The sequence below is a fragment of the Canis lupus genome, chromosome 37 (genome assembly GCF_003254725.2).
Source record: "Canis lupus dingo isolate Sandy chromosome 37, ASM325472v2, whole genome shotgun sequence".
In the NCBI taxonomy this organism is placed as follows: domain Eukaryota; kingdom Metazoa; phylum Chordata; class Mammalia; order Carnivora; family Canidae; genus Canis; species Canis lupus.
In genome coordinates this window covers 26,761,981-26,778,241 of record NC_064279.1, presented here as the reverse complement: position 1 = coordinate 26,778,241, position 16,261 = coordinate 26,761,981, and the positions used below count along the sequence as shown (strand labels likewise).

Below are 16,261 nucleotides of genomic sequence, written 5' to 3'. Positions count from 1 at the left end.
AAAGATCTGATTTCTCAAAATCTGTTTTTCAAGCAAAATGAATAAAATATCTCAAATATTTTATCATAAGTGCCAAACATGGCAGATGGCATTTGCATGGAGATTATATAATCATATTGAAAACCAACCATAAAGTTCTAAGAATATATGCAGAGTGAAAATACCTCCACCTCATCCTCTCACAGATCAGAGCAGCTCTCCTGCAGGGAAGGCCCTCAGCCTCTGAAGGCCAGAGAGAGAAATGCAATCGGGTGAGAATTCCATTTCTCTGGCTCAAGATTCAAACTTGAATCAAGGGTTCAGTCGGTGCCAATGCTTCTCATTATCACAAATACCCAAAACCCAGTGATTAAAGCCCAAAATAGCCATTGAATTCAAGAAGGATCTACTTTATAGATTCTTGCATATTATTTTCATGAAAGACCCAAATTTTCAAATCAATATTTTTTGAGCGCCAATTAGTATCTTCAGCAATCACTATGTTTTGATTAGTGCTTGGTTTTGGTAATGTCTCATCTCAATATATGTTTTGGATAAATGAATTCATGAATGTGTGAAGTTATGTTTTAAGAAATGGTCTTGTTTTCTAATGGAACGTGAGGAAGGCTGTTTCCCTCAACAAGACCACTAGCTGCTGCTTTTCTCACAAGGATCCAGGAGCCTTCACTCCATCACACCTAACAAAAGTGGCACATTGAGCCACTTTTGAAAATTAAATCAGCTTTATGGAGCTGTAATTTACATAAAGTAAAATTCACCAATTTTAAGAGTAAATTAAATGAATTTTAACAAACGTTTATAATTATTGTAGCTACCCCTACATTTATGATCAAGAAAATTGCCATCATCCAAAAAGTTTTTGCCTGCTCCTCACAATCAATTCTATCTCCCTACGTCCTGCCCCCAGGAAACCACTATCACTATTGTTTTACCTTTTCTAGAAACGCATATAAATTGAATCATATAGCAGGTAGTCTTTTCTATATGGCATCTTTCGCTTATCATAATGCATTTGAGTTTTAGCCATGTTGTTGTGTGTATCAATAGTTCTTTCATTTTTATTTTTCAGTAATATCCCATTGTACGGACGTACCACAACCGATGGGCATTTGGGTTGTTTTCGGTTTGGAGCAGTATGAACAAAGGAGCAATGGACCTGTAAGCATAAGTTTTTGTATGGACATGTTTTCTATTCCCCTGGTTTAATTTTTAAGAGTGGAATTACCAGGTCATATATAGTAAGAGTATATTTGACTTTATACTAAATCGCCAAACTTTCTTCCAAAGAGGCATTCCTAAACACACACACACACACACACACACACACACACACAGAAGCATCCTCAACAGCAGTGTATAAGAATTCCAGCGTGCAACATCCTTATCAATACTCAGTATAGTTATTGTTGTTGTTTTGTTTTTTTTTTTTAACTTCAGCCACTCTGGTGAGTATATAGTAGTATCTCATTGTGCGGTTTTAATTTGTATTCCTCAGCTAATGTCATTGAGCACCTGTTCATGTGTTTGACAGATCACTCCTGATCACTAGGATGTTGTGTGGTATATTGCTAATAACAGAATCAGAAGGATCAAATAATTTCTCCCTTGAAAATAGTCCAGAGTCATAAATCCAGAGGTATGTAGATTCTGGAATGACTGGCTCAAGATAAGACCACACCTAGAAAAGATAACATACCTTAAAAAGATCCACACTTTAGAAAAACCTTTCAAAGCTAAAGCTGAATAGCTAAAGGCCAAATTAATTGTCTGCCTTCTCTCTTCCTTAGGGGACGGAGGAAAAAATAAGAAAAACAATCACCTCACAAATGGAAAGATCTGGAAATGATACAGCAGTTTTTTCTCTAAAAGACACCCCCACATAGTATATCACTAGCTATCAGATGGCCATATGAGATCTGAAGGCTTCAGAACACTAAATTTGCCTCTCAAAAGAACCAAATGTTAAACTACACCACACATGTCATTCGTCTCTTACAGCATTCAATTTTCTCTTCATCTTATTCTTTTTAGGTGGGATTCAAAACACCCACCAGGGATATATTTTTTTAGAGAAAGAGAACGTTGTTTTGGTAGAAAATGTGTTCAACTCCTAATCATTTGTCAAGGTTTGTTTTTTTTTTATATGAGATGTAACTTTCCATCTACTTAAAGTACAGTAAATTACTCATATTCAGGACATCAAAAAATGTCACCCCTTTACTTAGGAAAAGAATAAAATCAGTCTATACAATTATCCTCTCCATCACTAACAGTCTTTAAAAAAAGTCTTAAGGAACATATCTGTATAATTCTTCTAAATTCTCTACTAGAAACTGGCATCAACCCTGGGAATCTCTTCTCCAGAGTTTCGATCTTTGTTCCAATTGTATCCTCAGACATCTGCTCTCCAGCCTTGAAGTTGAAGAATCAAGCTCAATAAATTGGACATTTTTTTCAAAAGCAGAAAGTCTCCTCAAAAGTAATTTCTATAATAACTTAATTTTTGTCATCAAAAAAGGAGAGCAAAAGATAAAAGAAACAAGGCAATAATCTATTTACCGCTGAGATTCATTCATTTGCATCACCCTTCCTTCTGTAAACCTCACCTGTACGTGTATTTGGTCAGAGAGCAGGAGATGGGTTGGCTAGCCCACATTCTGACCTCACAGGTACAGACATATGGCGATGATGAAATGAAGGAGCCTCTCTTTTGGGGACACTAGATATTTCCATCCTCTTTTATAAACTATGGGGGATGGGAATTATATCTGTATCCAACTAGATTTTTGTTCCCATCTTTAGGATACGGAGAATACTCCATTTTCATAAATACTCAATACTTGACTTATTTCTTTGACAAGCATATTTTCCAATGTAAGATATGCCACTTTAAATCCAAATATAAATTTAAATGCCTGAGATTTGGCCAAGAAACAGATTGAGTATCAAATGAGAACATTGTGGTATTTCACACACTTATGTGTTAATTACTCCAACTAGGATTGATTCCCCAAAGATGTGTTGCTTGACATCCGTCGATCAGTCCTTTTGTGGAAACCAGAGTTATCTAATCAGTTGCAAAACTCAGAATGATAAATACAGTTATGGCTTGCCCCCTCCTCTATTTTCTCATGGAAGTTCTTTGCCATAATCCATCTCTGAATCCAGCCTCAAGATCATTTAACTCTGAGTAGTTGCCCCCAGCCCCAGTACCACCCTGATATACCCCAGCCCCCACACCATTTGTGCACCAACCTTTATTCCCTTCATCTCTGCAGTCAGCAGCAGAAGAAAAATAGTGCAAGCAGTAGAGGGAATAAGGGAATCTGAAAACAGCATTCCTGTAGTTCCTAACACCATCTTAAGTAGGGGCGTTGATCCTGCCTTTTTAAAAAATTCACCACACATGGTAATTATCTAATTCATGTCATTAGTGATGTTTTTCCAACATTGTTTTTTTTAAAAATACATCCAAAGCATTGTTATTCCCTTAAAAATCCACCTGCAGGTATAGGATGTGGAGAGGGGGGCCAAACTCCTCTGCACCACATCTTCATGCACCAAGGCTCATGCCACTCTAAAGAGATACAGATGCAGAAGCCAGGAAGGGCCACAACCTGGAGCACTCTAGGGGTGAGCCAGTGCCTTAGAATTCTCCAGCCCGCAGGTGCCAGTGACTGCCTTCCCCCTCACCACCTTCCCCCACCACAAGAACAGGGCTGAGACCATGCCACTTGGTAGCAGCTCTTACATTATTGATTGATTAAACAGCATTGATTAAACCAGCAAAACCTTCCAAACTCTGGGGACTCACAAAGCTCAGGCCTTCTGCGTGGCCAGGTTTTGCTCACCCCAGAGCTCAGGAGAAAAGATTTCTGGGGTGGCCCACCTTTACTCTCCCTGACTGCCAAATGTGACCACGAAGGAGAAATAACTTAAAGGAACGAAAGAAAAACAGCTCCGAATAGGACATTTCTAATAAGACTGCTCCACTGTAGCACTCTGTGACATTTACAGGTGTAGGATACAGGAGTCCTTCCCTCTACTTGGGCTCCTTCTAAATACACATAGTTCTCACAGCTTAGAAATGAAGTAAGAAAGCAGAAGGTCATGGAATGTGTAATCTCAAGTCATAGATACTTAGAGCCAGAATGACCCAAAGGTCTTTTAATCCAACCATTTTATTTTACAGACAAAAACACTAGGACCAAGAGAGGCTAGGTATAATTTATTCAGGATTATAATCTGGTTGTCTAAAATCAATTTAATGCACCCTCCTTCCTTTACCTTCTAAGACAAAGAACTATAAATTAGTAAGCCAACAATAATGACGATGATGATGATGATGATGTAAGTTTGTTGTATGCTTACTACTGCCAGGCACTGTGTTGAATGCCTTTCACAGATTTCATTTAAACCTTACAACAAGTCTAGAGGCACATACTCTTATTATCCCCATGTTAGAGATGAAGAAACTGAAACATGTTTAAGCCACCGGCTAGAGGTCACATAGCAACTAGATGAGAGAGCCCATGCCCTTAGCCATACATTCTATACTCACTGAAATTCAATACTCCTGTTGTGACCCTAAGCACTTCCTGAATCATCACTACATAAATTACTCTCAGTATCCTCATAGATCATATTTGGTCATGGAGAACCAGGATAACCCATTTCTCCAAAATATCACAAAACAGATGATAGCTGCCTTTCCACTTGCAGTATAGACTAACTGTTTTGGTATTCTCTGTTCTCCAAGCAAGCTGGACTGTCTACAGAAAAGCCAACTCCATTTGACATAACCTTAAGAAAACCAATCCTTGTTTGGTATTTAAAGGACTTTTCAGTATTTTCTGCATACATTTATTTTACCGCCAAACACGTTTTACCCTACCACCTGTAGCAGGCATGAGTATCCAACTCTGCCTTTGAAAGCCTAACACCAAAATGTTCACTCATCTGACAGCATCCCAGAGCCTGGCCACCATGTGCCAGCAACTCCCAGGGTCCATGAGGATGCCAGAGCACTGTTACTCACATATCAACTTCACCCCATGCACCTGGAGAAAGAGGGCATGAAGACTTGCTCATGAAGAAGTCTGGTCTGGGATATTCTAAAATAGTATAAAGTGGTAACAGAGGCATTTCAAATGAGTTCCCCATACCAGCAATATTCCCCATCTGGGAGCACAGAAGTGGCTGGACAGAAAGACACTCATAGAGGTAGTATGGGGGTCATGGTTAAAGTGAGTGGGCTCTGCCCTCAGGCCTCAACGTGAATCTTGGATCTTACATTTCCACACTCAGAGATCTTCAGCAAGCTATTAACCTCTGAGTCTCAATTTCCCCAACAGTATAAGGGAAAGAACAATAGCAGCTATCTCAGGAAACTAGTGTGAAGATTAAATGAGATAATATATTGAGCGTCTAGCACCATGCGTAGCGCATAATACAAGTTAACTGTCATTCTTGATGTTTTTGTTTTATTAACTCCAGCAGAGAGAATTCTCCTCAACTTTAATCTAGGAGAGGAAAGGATGAGATGGGGCTGAGGGGGGTGGGGGATGGGTGGGAAGTTCATAAAAAATTAGGCAGAAAAATCTAATGCCAGTGGATCCCAAAACCAGGAAAATCTAAGGAGTGACTCTAAGTCTAGGCACAAAAAGAGAATCTGGCCAATTATACCTACTTTCTAAGACTTTTCAAGTATATATTTATAGCGTATGTTTAGGTGTTTATGCTTAATATATAATTAGCCATTTTTCTTCAGCATATCCCGTAATTATTTTATCAAATGCACATCTGTTTTAATTAGGCATGTACACACTTTACTATACTGTAAAATGTCAAACACACTGTAAAATAGCTCAGAGTACATTAACACATAAAAACAAAAATTCATTTGACATATCACAAACAGCTGCAAGAAGCTCATAGACTCAACCAGCTGCTACTCGACAGCTTCCAGCCAAGGGCTGTTTCATTGGGTCCCTCAAAGATTGTTCCCATGCTGGAGCTGCAATGTCTGTTTTCAGTTCTCTTGCCTCAACTTGATTGTCAGACATGTTTGGGGAAGTATGTGTGGCTTGGCTGGAACCACACATGCCAGTCAGTCCTTAGCTTGCCAAGTTGGAGAATCTAGTGCAACTAATAATACCAAATACCTCAGATCCAGAAGGGGCTTCAGCTGTCAATTAGTAGACTCCCTCATTGCACAGATGGCAACACTGGGAACCCGACAGAGGAGCTGAGTTAGTGAATCTACCCAGGGTTATCCCTGGGTCATTCAGTGCCCAATCTGGTGTTCCTTCTACTCCAGTGGTTTCTTAACCTGAGTGTGCATCAGAATCATCAGAGTTACTGGCATAAATGCCAATTCCCAGAGCCCACCCTGACCAAGAATCTTGAATGGGAGGTCTGAGTACAGCCCAGGAATATATATTTTAACAAGATTGTTGGCAATTCCAAAGCTATTTTGTATGCAGAATATATATAAAGAACTCTTACAACTTAAAAAGCTATGTAACCCAAGACTCGAATGAATATTCTACAAAGGAAGATATAAAAAATGGCCAATTAGCATGTGAATAGTGATCAATTTCATAAGCCATCAGGAAAATGCAAATTAAGAACCACAATGAGATATCATTTCACATGCACTCAAATAGCCAGGGTTAAAAACACTAACACCATCTAATGTTGGCAAGAATGTGGAGCAACTAGAACTTTCACACATTGCTGGTAGGAGTGGAACATAAGTTATTTTGGAAAGCTATTTGACACTTTCTTATCAAGTGAAACATACCTTTGCCCTATGACCCAGCAGTTCAATCCCTAGATATTTTCCCAAGACAAAAAAGACATATCTCCCCCCACCCTCAAATAGTGTAAAGAATGTTCACAGTAGCTTTACTCATATTCTCTAGGAAATAACTCAACATGGCCATCAACAGAAGGAAGGATAAACAAACTGTAGTGTATTCGTAAAGTAAACTACCACTCAGCAACAAAAGGAACTATTGATATGTACAAAATCTCATTGATGTTATGTTGAGGGAAAGAGGTTGGACACAAAAGAATACACCTGTAGGATTCCTTTTCTATAAAGTTATAGAATGAGTAAAATTAGTCTATGATGATAGAATCAGAACAATGATTGCCTATGGAGAGGGAGTTGACTGGGAAGGGGCTTTCTGGAATGATAAAAATACTCTATATCTTGATAGGGGCATAAGTTACATGGATGTATATATTTTTAAAAACTCATCAAACTATATGCTTAAGATCTATGATTTTCATCATATATACTCCCCAATTTTAAAAGGAGGAAATAAATAAATAGCAAGTTCTATAGGGACATATTTTTACTAAATACTGCTATCTTCCCTACTCTGATTCATTTTTTTTTACTCCCTTACCAATATTTCTATCACCTCCCAAATAATCTACTTGTACTCAAATCCTTGTCTTGGGCTCTACTTCTGGGTAATCCCTTTGGCCACATTCTCTGAATATGATGCAATAAAACTAGAAGTTAATAAAAAATATTTAAATAAAACCAAAAAGAAACCTTTATAAACTCTTGGGAATTAAAAAGAAAAATATCCATCCTAAATAATGATAAGGTAAAAATAAAGAGCAGAATGCCAGATAATTATATACATCACATTTACAGGATATGGTTAAAGCTGTACCTTTTATAATATGTAGCTTGAACATGTTACTTTTTTAAAAATAAAATATTGAAGTTTTTAACTCAAGAAACTAAAGAAAAAATGACAAACTATATCTCAAGCAAGGAAAGAAGATAATGAAGATAAATACATACATAAATGAATTAAAAAAATAGAAAAACAAAATTGATAGATGATAGTAAGAACTGGTTCTTTCAAAATTGAATAAAACAAACAAATCCCTGGATAAGCTAATCAATAAAAACAGAAAGTAAAATCATAAATAAATACATTTAGGAATGAAAGATGATAGATGAATGGGTACACAGAAGATTTTTAAATTACAAGTGAAAAATTCACCAGGTGTGTAAATAGATTAGCAAATCTCAGTGAAATGGATAACTTTTGGCAGAGTAGGGGTGGGCGAAAAGCAACAAATTGACTTGAGAAGAAGTAAGTTAATTTTTAATTACCCCTGCCAACAAAAATTCTGGAGCCATATAATTTTATAGGTAAGTTCTTATAAATCCTCGAAGAGCAGAAAATTCTCATTCTATTCTAAACTGTCCCATTACACACACACCAGAAAAAGGACTGTCCACTTTATTTCATAAAGTCATCTTCACTGTGATACCAAACATGGCCAAAATGGCACATGCACACACAGACACATCACACAAATGTAGGTGTCCAGAGAAGGGTTAACAAGCCTGACTGCTAACCTTAGAAAGATCTATTTACAAGACCGGCCCTTGACTGGCATCTGGGAACTTGGAATTCAGGAGGATTCCCATCCTCCTAATTGATAAGAGTGGCTCACCACACCTAAACTGTTTGTGCAACAGTATGCTTTATGCTGAACACCAGCTTTCCCTCTGGCAGCCTGAAATTTTGGTACCTGCCTAGTACAGGCTGCCTATGTGATCAGCCTCCAGTAAAAAAAAACCCTGGCCCCTGAGTCTGTAATGAGCTACTTTCCCAGTAGACATCATTTCACATGAGCTGTGACACTCTGCTGGGGGAATTAAGCGCATCTCATGTGACTCCACCAGAAGAGGACTCCTAGAAGCTTATGCCTGGTTTTCCCTTCACTGATTTTATTCTATATTCTCTTACTACACTAAATCATCGCATGAGTATGCCTATCCACATGCTGAGTTTTGTATATCTTCTTGTGAATTAACAAGCCTGGGGATGATCAACACAAAAGGCACTAGCCCTTATGTATAGATATTAAGGTTTCAACTGAGGTGCTAATAAACATAAAAATCATAATTTTCCAAAGTCAAGTTTGAGTTTAATAATATAAGTGTTAGAAATCTAATAATAGAAAGACAAAATCTAGTGATATAGTAGTGCAGATAGGGGCAGTAAGTTTTAAAGTATATTTTTTTTACCAAAAGAGGGTTGAAAAGGCATTCAATAAAATTTAATATTAAATCCAAAAATTACTTAAAACTGAAAATAGAATGCTTAGAACTCCCCTTCTCCTGAAGATGATGATTATCCTCAAATCTTTACCACGATCACATCAAATAATAAAATATAGTCCCTAAAGCCATCCTCGTTTAAAATTGAGACCAAAATAAGAATTCCCACCATAACCACTACAATTAACACTGTATGGAAACTATTCATGATGCCATAAAATCTGAAACAAAAGTGAGAGGCATTATTGTGTTCAGTAGGAGGAGATACTTACATGCCTAGAAAATTCATGTTTAGCAAACTATCTGAACACCAGAAAAGTATTTTAAGAAGTAATTCTTAAAATAGGGGTGCCTGGCTGGCTCAGTCATAAAATATGTGACTCTTGATCTTAAGGTCGAGAGTTCAAGCCCCATGTTGGGAGTAGAGATTACTTTAAAAAAAAAAAAATTTTTTTTAAACACAGAACACTAAAATAGGCCGTGCACAAAAGCTACAAAAGCTACACAGTCTAGAAATAACTTTCAAAAGCAACATGAGTGATCCATCAGAAGTAAATTCAAAACTCTCTTGAGTAAAGGTAAAAGTCAAGAGTTACTTCTTGGATGAGAATACTAAATAGTATCAGGTTACCAATTCTTGAGTAATTGATAGCTTTAATATGAATGACTGAATATACAAATGGACAATGGCCAAGCGTTATATAAAAACAGAACTCTGGCCCACAAGTACAGCTACTGGCCCAGGAAGCCCACCCCTTCTCTAAAATAAACAGATCATGAAGTCAGACTTGCAGGAAGTCTCTACTCTACTAGAGTCTATTACCGTTAATAACAATCCAGGAAGTTAAAAAAAATAACTTCTGTAACTATTAGCCCAAAATGACCAGGACTTGATTAATAACTGACAGCTTCCCTAATTTTGATCACTGTTCCTTCATTTCCCCACTGACAACTTAGGGCCAACCAGAGAAAGCCAAATATGTGCCCCTAAGCAATCACTTAAGATGCCCCACTTTCAGTTCACCTATCTCCCACCACTCCATGCCAACGGTCTCCCATCAGGGCACCCCTGAAACCCTCCCTTCTCTCCACAATAAAGTGTTTCCACTCCTCTGCCTGCCTTTGAGTCTCTGCCAAAACACAAGTGATGGTGGCTAAGTCCCTTGCTACAGAAAACTCTAAATAAATAGCCTTTGTTGTTTTCATGTAGTTGGTCTTGATTTCTGTAACAATACTGATGAAAATTCCAACAAGCCTTTTGTTTAACCCTGGCAAAATAATTATAAAGCTCATCTTGCAGGATACATATCTGAAAATAAGAACATTTCTTAAAAACGAAAATAATGACAGGGTCCCAGCTCTTGTAATATTTTTAAATAATTAATAAAACAACATACATATTTAGCCTTAAGCCCAACACCAATATGTGTAAATTTTCATTACTTAATAATAGAATCATCACAAATCAGTAGAAAAATGAAGATCTTTTCAGCCCATAAAGCTGTGACAATTACCCATTTGTGAAGAAAAGTCCAATTAAAAACATCTCAGGGGTACTTGGGTGGCTCAGTCTGTTAAACATCTGACTCTTGGTTTCAGCTCAGATCATGATCTCAGGATTGTGAGATCAAGCCCCATATCAGGCTCCACACTCAGCCCAGAGTCTGCTTGAGATTCTCTCCCTCTCCCTCTGCCTCTCTGCCTACATGTGCTCTCTGAAAGAAAGAAAGAAAGAAAGAAAGAAAGAAAGAAAGAAAGGAAGAAAGAAAGAAAAGAAAAGGTCAGTCTAAAAAAAAATCTCAGAAATATTTCCAAGTAAATTCTAGAGAGATTTAAAAGGTAAATATAAGAAGTTACAATGATTAAAACAAAACTATTAGAACACATAAATGAATCGTATCTAATCTCTAAAAGTCTAAAAGGAAATTTTAAAAAGGAAATAATCAAAAAAATATATAATTTATGCATTTAAAAATAAACAGGACAAAAAACAAAATATTTATACTAAATACCACACAAAAATTATAAATATATATATGTAAATAAAGAGCTTTGATAATCAGATCAACATATAGATAAATGGACAATGTGTGGAAAAGTCATAAGCAGAAACAGAATGGCAAGCAAGCAAAGAAAAACAGACAACAACTCAAGTAATAAGATGCAGCATTTTAGCTTTAAAATTAGTCATTTTCTTAAAAATAGGATTACCCAGTGCTGATGAGGTAGAGTGAAAAGGGAGCTCACTTCTGGTGGACTGTAAGTGGTACAATCTTTTTGAAAAGTGTTTTGGCAGGGCACATGACGAGCTCGAAAAATATTCATATCAGCCAAGCCATTCAGCCTAAGAACAGGAAAAACAGAGTCATGCACAAAGATGCTAAATGCAGTCCTATTTATAATAACAAAGAAGTTGGAAACAACTGAAATGCTTCAGATTGGGAGACTGGATAAGCAAATTATGGTACATTCAAAAGAAAATGCTATTCCCTTATTTAAAATGTTTATAAAGAGTTTTTGGTGATATGGGGCAATGCTTATGTCAAATATTAAGCCAAAAAGCACAAAAGTACTCATTTGTTCAGTTCCATATGATCTCAATTACGTCAACAATCTAACAACTATATATATAGTATACGCATATACATATATGTGTGTGCGTGTGCCAGAGCGCGGCTTGATTGTCTCAGAACGGCAGGATAAGGGAAGACTTTTTGATTGTTTCTACTTTTTTTTTTTACCACTTTTTTCAATTTTCCATTAGAGGGGTTAGAGGAGGCAAAATTTTGTTTAAAAATTTTTAAAAATATTGGTATGAAGTTTCTCATACCAATATTAGATTTTTTTTAAGAGAAGAAACTGAAAGAAAGAAAGAAAGAAAGAAAGAAAGAAGAAGAAGAAGAAGAAGAAGAAGAAGAAGAAGAAGAAGAAAGAAAGAAAGAAAGAAAGAAAGAAAGAAAGAAAGAAAGAAAGAGAAAGAAAGAAGAAGAAGAAAGAAAGGAAGGAAGGAAGGAAGGAAGGAAGGAAGGAAGGAAGGAAGGAAGGAAGGAAGGAAGGAAGGAAGGAAGGAAGGAAGTATATTGGTGCCTGTGGGCTAAGAGGTTACCTGATTAATTAAATACTGCCAAAGAAGATCTCTACAAGGGGATGTATCCACCATGTAGGCCAAGGAGACATAATTACCATAACATGGAGGGACCCTTCCCCACAACCTTCCAGAAACCTCCTGCTTTTCCAATGTACGGCCAAAAAAACGGACTAGCAATCCTAGGGGGCACTGAAATCTAAAACAGTTGTGAGAAGCTTTTAAGTTCTATTTTTTTTTTTCTGACTTTTTGAAACCTATTTCAAGGGGTTCCATCCATGATTTGCAACTATAAAGGCGTTTTCAACCCTCTGGTTTTGTCCACATGCTGTAGAAATCAGTATGAAAGTGATAGTCTCTAATGTGATTTCACCAGGGAAAACGCCTAAGCAATGCCACATAATTTAGAACAATAGATGGTTCCAATCAATAACCTTGGCATCTTCCTAAATCTTTTTATAGCTGTTCTTGTCTTGCCCTGGAATACATATTTGGTTCTATCATCCGTGGGAGGCATGCAGCATGTTTCATCATAACATAACTGGTCAGAACTACTCTGCATATATCAAGTGGAAAGCCATTGTCTCAAAAATCTCCACATGCCTTGTTTGCAAGGAGTCTAGTTCCCTTCTGATACTCCTCTTACCCTTTGATAATCCAAACTGGCTGAGAACATTCCTCCAGAATGGGGATTCCTATGCAGGTGACCACAGTTCTTTCCAGGAGCATCACCTAGTTCCTCGGCACTCAGTTTCCCTGAAGCAGCATCCATGTTGGGCCCCAAGGTTCCATGTTCAGTGCTTTGCTTCGCTAATACAACCACATCTGGCTACGGCTTGGGCCCAGAAAGCAGGTGAGTGGGGGGGCCAGGATCTGCTAACACGAGTCCTGGGGCCCCTTTCTTCCCCTAGGATTCACACCCAGAGGTCTGGACTTTGCCTTCGGAACCATAAAAACACAAAGAACATAGCTAGATGGCATCACCCCCAAAGAAAGAGGCAGTTTTTCTGTCTTCAAAAGTGGATTGCAGGGACCTCTTCCTAACCCCCTGAGACTTTACAAGTGACTCCAGACTACCCACTCTTCTGAGGGCTACCTTCATGGGTTTTGGCAGAGGAGAAGGTAAAATACACAAATGTACCTCCCTCCGCTCCAATAAAGGCCTTCCGTTTCCATGGGCCTTCCCATCACCAGGCAGGGCTGCCTCTTACCAGGTTCCACACGTTAGGAGTTTGAAGCTCAAACACTTGCCTAAGGTTAGATGGCCAAGCGTCCTTTTATAGTTTTCTCTCTTCCAATGTAGGCCCTTGTCCTATTCCCTTCTGTCTCTTCTCTCCCCAGTCATCTTCCTCCTCTCTAGCTTCTCATTCATTAGCAATATTTCTTGAGAACAAATATTAATCTAATATTTAGTAGGACACAAAGACATTAATCCATGCTCTCAAAGAGTCTGTCATGTAGATATAGAAAGAAGACCTGCAAAAGCCATGAGACAACAAGCACTAATTTTATTTCTACTTCTCATTTCATTCTTCACCACAAACCCCACTGTCTGTGTCTTCTGCTACCAAAAAAACAAAAAACAAAAAACAAAACAAAAAAACCCAAACAAAAAAACTTTGACTCTTTTTCTTTTACCTATCATTACTGTATGTGTACATCATACAAAGGCTGAAATATAACTACGGTTTCCAGAACAATAATATAAACATCCATGTACTTCCCATTCTACCTAAGCAATAACAGCATTTCCAGTCAATGGTTGTCTCTTAGCAGTTGAGATGGTTAATTTCTGGGGGTGCTTCAGAATGGACAAGCTTAGCAAGACTCAGCATTCTTCCAATTGGAGAAGAGTTGAAAAAAAAATAAGATTATGCAATCAGACACATGCTTTCTGTTGGCAGCCCTTTGGTCCAAAGATGAAGTACAGACTGATGTCAGCCAAGGGCTACAGGGCTTTGATCCTAACACACTGCAGAGGGCTCGAGGAGATGGGGATCCGATGAACGACAAAGATGACCACGAGCAGCTGCACACACAACAAGCTGTATCAGGAAGCATGTGGGCAGAACTGCATGAGCCTCAATGCATGAGAGTGTCCCATGGAGGCTGCTGTCCAGCAGGGGAGGAGGGCCAGGGACTCCTGGGAGAAGGGGGACCAGAGGGGAGCTTACAGGTCTCCTCAAAGTCCAGGGTCAGCAGGATGGCAGGACGTCTCTCTAAAGAGCCCTCACAGCATAGGGTCTTATAACCACAGATGCTGGGGGTGGTCTTGTGTGGTATGCAAAGCAGGCCTGCATGGCTAAAATCATGCTTATCTGGACTACTTTTTTTTTTAAGATTTTATTTATTTTGCATGTGAGAGAGAGAAAGAGAGGGGGGGGGGGAGGGAGAGGGAGAGAGAGAGAGAGAGCTAGCATGAGCAAGGGAGGGACAGAAGGAGAAGAGAGGGAGAAAGAATCCCAAGCAGACTCCACGCTGAGCCGGGGGGCCTGACAAGGGGCTCGATCCCACAGCCCTGATCACAGCCCTGATCACCACCTGAGCTGAAATCAAGAGTCGGACGCTTAACTGACCAAGGCCACCCAGGCACTCCTGGGCCATTTTTAAAATAATTGAATATATAAAATTTTGAGTTGGACACAAGCAGGCTTTTAAGCTATTGGCTCTCAGTCTGCAGTGAAGAAATAGATAACCCAAGGGCCCTCTTTGGCCCACTTCTATAACACATACTCACCTACCCAGCATGGCAAGTGTTTGTCATCTCCCTTGGAAGAGACCTTCCATCACCCACCCTTACCCCTTCACCACTCCCACTGCCCAATCTGACTTTCAACCACTGGGTGATGCTGGGGAGAGGGGAATTCTTCCTGAAGAAGGCACTTGGACAGACCCTCAGCCTGACAGCTGGCAACAGCAACACATCTGCACATCAGCCCCAAGGTGCCCATATACAGCTGATATACTGCCCCAAGGGGCTGATGTATATAGGGAGGAAAGATGGGAATCTTCCCATCTCTCTGACCATTAGGGTTTTTGACCACAAGTAAACTAACAGCCTTGCAGGTATCTCTATGAGTCAGAAATGGACTTTTCCACCTCTATTTTTAGACACACATACACACACACACACACACACACATACACACACACACCTGTATGCAGACTCTTTGTAAACTTTAGAGGAAAAAAAAAAAGGAGATGAAACATCTGAAAAGTAATCTGTGAGATCCTTCTCACTTTATTCCATGATTGAAATATAGAAATAATGGTAAACTTTTTTTCCAAAAATTTATTTTGAAATAGGACCTTTACATATCATGTCATCTGATGCTAATTAGTAAGGAAAAATCACTCAGCCACAAAACATTTAATGGAATGCCTAATAATTAGCATTTATTAAAAATGTATTTATTTTGGCAGAATCAGATGCAAGGATATTTAAAAAGTAATAAGTATCAGGTCAACCAGTCGCCTCAATGATGCAAGATCACTCTTATAATGTACCTACGAGGTCTTACTCATCTAATGGACCCTCCATGGCACCCGTTGAAAAACAACTGCATGGTTTTACAGGGGATCCTCTCAAGAAACTCATTGATAATAGTGATAAAAAGAGCCAACCCCAAGGAAAGGCTAGGCCTCTGGGGTTGAGACCATCTCCCTGCACAAAATGGACAAGTGAATTAGGCAATTATCTAAATAATGCCTTCTCACTTTTCCTCCTTGCTCTTATCTCAAGAAAAGCTTCCGAGAGCTCAGACGAATATGGGTTTTGTTTATTTTTGCTTTTGGTTTATTTTCTTCATGTTTATTGAATCATACAGATAAATACATTATCCAGCCCTTTACTTGGGGAAAAGCAAAGGATCAAGGAACACCTTCATGTCTTTACCAGGCACTGGCAAAAAATTACTCTGCAGCCCTGTACCGGGGCAATGTGACTCATTTTTGTCAGTTTTCTTTTTCCCAGTGGGTGAAATTTAACCAATACTTTGTTAGCGAAGGTCTAGTTGTTCCCCAGAGGAAAATTATAGGAGTGAAGATATAACCTCTGCCATGCCACATTTGAG

At 38.6% G+C, this 16,261-nt stretch overlaps 1 long non-coding RNA gene across 1 annotated transcript in view; it reads right to left on the bottom strand.

The window, feature by feature from the left end:
• Nucleotides 1-16,261, bottom strand: part of LOC125754485 (uncharacterized) — an 89,931-nt gene that overhangs the window by 61,152 nt on the left and 12,518 nt on the right. Inside the window, exons 2-3 of the long non-coding RNA XR_007408832.1 lie at nt 11,315-11,447; nt 10,618-10,818 (exon numbers count right to left, since the gene is read on the bottom strand). This is a non-coding gene — a long non-coding RNA (uncharacterized LOC125754485). The remainder of the gene's footprint in view (nt 1-10,617; nt 10,819-11,314; nt 11,448-16,261) is intronic.